The sequence below is a fragment of the Alligator sinensis genome, unplaced genomic scaffold (assembly GCF_000455745.1).
Source record: "Alligator sinensis unplaced genomic scaffold, ASM45574v1 scaffold465_1, whole genome shotgun sequence".
Classification (NCBI taxonomy): Eukaryota; Metazoa; Chordata; order Crocodylia; family Alligatoridae; genus Alligator; species Alligator sinensis.
The window spans coordinates 440,763-445,640 of record NW_005841979.1 but is presented as its reverse complement, the minus strand read 5'-3'; the positions used below and the strand labels follow the sequence as shown (position 1 = coordinate 445,640).

The 4,878-nt window shown below is 41.9% G+C and overlaps 1 protein-coding gene across 6 annotated transcripts in view; it reads right to left on the bottom strand.

The window, feature by feature from the left end:
- The window catches only part of PPP1R12A (protein phosphatase 1 regulatory subunit 12A), a 198,276-nt gene that overhangs the window by 38,110 nt on the left and 155,288 nt on the right, over positions 1-4,878 (bottom strand). The window lies entirely within an intron of this gene.

The window sequence follows — 4,878 nt, the reverse complement described above, 5'->3', positions numbered from 1 at the left end:
GGAAACAACAAAAACGCAATATTTCTAAGTTACTTACATTTTCACTATTGTTGATGAACACTATGTAAAATAAATACTGTGCATGAGGTGTACTTTAAAAAAGTTGGGTTATAGAAAGAATCTAGTCTACGATTCTTATCTGTTGACCTTTCTTGAATTTCTGCAAACAACAAGTACGAGTGAGGCAAGGATTTTCCCCACCTTCAGCATCTGGCTGTTGAGTCATAGTTCATGTTGTGCACACCTGCAGTACAATTTTCAGATATCTTGTACCTCATTCATGGAGAGCATTTACAAAAACCTATCCAACTTCCTTTCAAAATTATTGTGAGCATCACTAATGATTCAGATAAAAAGTTAGTGAAAAATGCAGCTAGATTTGCTGATCATCACTGGGATATGTGGATGGTTTCACTAAATACAACCAGGACAATTTCTCCGGAACATCCCAAAAAAACCATGACAACAGAACCCAATACAATCTTCTCATATCATTTCTTGATATGCTAAAAAGGCTAAAAAAATGTTCATGTTACCTTGAAGACAAAATTATTTGCAGCTACAGTACACTGTCTATGACTGGGAAATAAAACATCTCAATGAAAAGCACTTTTTCCTCTGCTTGAGTTTCAGTCAGTCGGTCTCACTGAAATCCTAGTGATAAAACTATGGCTCTTCTGGTTTTATGAAAGGCTGCATCCAGCACTAGGGAAGATAAGCATTTCCCGCAACAGATAGTGCCAACGGGTGCGTACGCACATATTAAGTCGAAAAAGTAAGGCGAAGGTGACTTAACTAAGTCTACTTAAGTTAAGCCATGTTGAAGTGTACACACATACAGCTGCTTGACATGGTGGGAGCCATCGTGTGAGCTAAGTCAACTTAACTGATGTGACTCGAGATAATACAGCTCGGAGGTGTATTATCTTGTGCCTCATTTAAGTCAACTCTGCTCCACATGTGTGTATGCTCAGAGAGTTGACATGACTTTAAAAAGTTAAGACGGCTTAACTGTCAGAAAGTTAGCATGTATGTATGCACCCAACTATTTTTAGCCTCTAATCAAGTCATCAACTTCTGCCACTGAATCTTACTCTCATCAAGTTCTTTCACAGAGAAGATTATGGTAGTGCAACTATAACCTTATATTTATAGATTCCCTTGACATTAGGCAATCTGGTTATGAGCCCCTCCTTAATGTAAAAGAAATGTCCTTGTTATACTTGGTTATTTCTCCCTAGCTGTAGATTAGATAAAATAACCTTACTGAATATTTTCAATCTATCAGAAGACCCCAGGAATGTGTCATTCTATGCTGTTTCTTCTTAGCAGACTTAAAGTGTAATAGCAGGAAGTTGCCTGACTGCCTTGAGAACATCAATGAACTGAATTATCTATTTATAAGTGTTCAGTACAAACATGAGAAAACTGGAAAGGTTATAGAGGGGAAATGCACAATAATTTATTCAATAAATTGATTACTCCCAGGTGTGCCCACATGCATGTCTTACTATGAGCTATATATCACACCAGAACATATAAATTAGTTTCTAATGGTTTTAAAAATTAGATCAGAGGTAACTGGCTGCAGTTCAGGCCAGATGAACAGAGTTTGCAGTAACCAGGAAACAGATCAGAGTGCTAACAAAGATTGTCAGAGCTCAAAATGAGAGGTGGCACTGGCAACCTCATTAAACAGTTGCACAGAACTTAGGCCCTGTTAGGCTGCAGGTCATTCCTGGATGTCCAAAGAGAATTTCCTCCCTCTTCATCTGGATAAACTAACTTGAACATTTCCATTTGAAATGGAACTTGTCAGTTACCCACATCTTTGTCATATCAATGTCTATGGAGACCTCTTAGAAAGTGAAGGAAATACAGATTTCAGCATCTATTTCTCAACTAGTACAGTAGAAGTCCACAGAACAGAACAGCTGCCAATAAGTATCCTTGTAGAACTCTAAGCTTTGGTTTTAAACATCTAATTAACTTGGGAAACTATTATATGGGCGCAGTTTCATAGTTGTTATGGGCTAGAAGGGATCTTACAGATCATCGGGTCCAGCTCTCCTGCACTTGGGCAGGAAAGACTGGGATCAGATGATCCCAGCAAGATGGGCATCAAGACTTTTTTGAAGATTGCCAGGGTGGATGTTATATTGCTGCATGTGCAATCCAAGACCTCATTACTACATTTATCAGGTAGAAAAAAGGAACTCCAATAACTGGAGTTCTTCAAGATGCATTGCCTACATACCTGTTAGTCATGAATGTGTACATTTCACACCCTAACACTTTGACCAAACCCTTTACTGGTACTAGTACAGCGCAGAACACTATACTCCAGCCCCACGTCCCTTAGCTGTCCTTTGTCAAATGAAGTGTGCAGTTCCTGTTCTTCAGTTTCCTTTCAACTGCAGAATCTTGACTTCATTTCACTGATAAAAAGTGGAACAAGTGCAGATTCAAATGACTATGTGAACAACAGTAATAGTGGAGTGATGTTGTAGTCATGATGGTGTAGGAAGTATGAGTGAGGCAAGGATTTTTGTGGGTAATCTCTTTTATTTAACCAGCTGTATGTTTGGTAGAGAGAAGTTTTTGGGCACGATGCACCCTTCTTTGTATCTGAGAAAAAAGGAGACAGCTTGAGCTGGGGTGGAAGGGATTTCAAGAAGTCACCTGGGTGCAGCCCCTGCTCAAGGCAGGATCGTCCCTGATTAAACCATCCCAGTAAAGTGTCTGTATATCATAGGATTGAACAAAGAAGCATATAAATCTCAAATAACTCCAGTTACTGGCAAGTAATCCTTTTTTCTTCAAGAAATTATTCAAATACACATTCCTAACTAGATGACACCAAAGCAATGCCCATACACATCTAAGAGTGGTCTGAAAGTCCTCTATGCAAACAATGGTTAACTTGGGAAGGCTTCCATGATGGCACAATGCTTAGCCAACACTTGGATAAAGGTCCAAGTAGCTTCTCTACAGATACTACCTATGGTAACACCACAAAAGGGAGGTGATAGAGATGGTCTGAACTTCAATGGAGCGGGCCTACTCTGACAGGGCAGAAATCCAAAAAGTATTTGGGTTAAAACTAAAAGGCACAGAACTATCTAGTTATAAATATGAACAAGCAGAGACTAGAACAGGGGTCAGCAACCCCCGGTATGTGTGCTGAGCATGGCACACAAGGCCATTTTGCTCGGCACACCACCGCCAGCTCGAGCTCTAAGCAGCTGCTGCCAGCCACGGAACCCAGACTGCTCCCAGCAGGCAGCTGGGAGGCTGGAAGCCCCGCTGCAAGCAGACAGGGCTCCATGGGCCGGCTGCAGCTAGGAGACTGCAAACAGCTGCTCTGGCGTGTCAGCATTCCAGCACCTTCCAAAAACATTGTGGTTTTTTCAGCGCTGTGGCCAAAAAACATTGCCTACCCCTGGACTAGAAGGTGGGAAGGCTGGGCTCAGGGGAGCAGCAAGATAGGACCCAGAAGAGCATTTGTATTATTTACAGAGCTTCTTTGGGCTTCTTAGGGGCTTCAAAGAACAGGAGTCCAAGTGCCCGTGACAAAAGGCCAGAATGCTCTGTTATGGTTGACACTCCAGAAAATACAGAGAATCTGGGTCTAGCCTTGGAAAGTGAGGGGTATCTCCAGTCATCACAGAGTTGTCTTGGAGACCTTCAACATGTGACGGTTTTGTTTTAGCAATAATTGCTTCATACCTAGGGAAGCCTTTGCCTTCTAGGGGGACCTCGTGGCTTGCAGCCATTCCTCCTAATGATTGCTGTGGAAATGGACTGTACTACTGAGAACCATCTTGATTAAAAAACTGCCATTCAGAAAGGATCATTACAAAAGGCTCTACAGACCAATAGTAGAGTCAGCACAGAAAAGATAACACACTTACACAGCCAAAACTCATATTGGGCCAGCAAGGCTTGACAGTTGGCAATCTGAAATGGGAGGGTGGATGAGGAATATGATGCATATGCCCAGAAACTAGCTTTTTAGGTTCCTTATCTCAAGCGCTAGTATGGTATGCTGTAAGCAGGTCCTTTATCATTTTATGTATTGCAAACCACCAAGCAAATGTATCTCTCTAGCAAAATAAACAGAACAAACAAAAATCCTTCATCTTCTCCAGACATTAGAAGAGCCATTTTCTGCTCTGGCTTTTCCCCAGCACAGCAGTTTGGCTTTTCCTCCTTGCAAGCTGTTCTCTCAAAGCCTGCCCCTTCTGCTCCCTCCTCTGGGTTTTAAGCTCTCAGTTCCTTCACTAGCAGAACGTTCCACAGCTGAACATCTTTAACATGGCTGGCTGACCCTTCTGATACCTTAATCTTTTCATTCACTGCAAACACACATCTCAATGGGCAAACTGTTTTTACTCCTATCCGTCCTTTTTTCCATACTGAGACAGAAAGACTGGTGTATACCAGGTCAGCCAAACCATTTCTGGGATAGCAGCACTGAAAGAAATGGTTAGCTCTGACGACCCAAGCTCTAATGAATAAATCACTGACTTCCCAAGAAGGAAAAGTTTGTTTGGCTTTTCAGGTCTTGGCCTTGAGCCATCTGCAGATGGTGCACTTATTAGGAATGTTTGCTTTGCCAAGGCAGAACAAGCAGTGCGAACATCCATCTGAGGCTGAATTAACTCCACTGCAAAATGGGTATTCTTGAGCCCCTGTGATATAGGCAGAGACTGTCAATTCACAGACCATCCCAAATAAGAAAGGTACAGATATAAAGGTAATGAGGGACTGAAAAAACCCACCTCGCTAGACAAAACACTGCCTGGCTTGTGATATCAGAAAAAAGCAAGAGGAGAGCAACAAGACATCTTTCTCTGGCTCAAAGGCTGTGAGGCT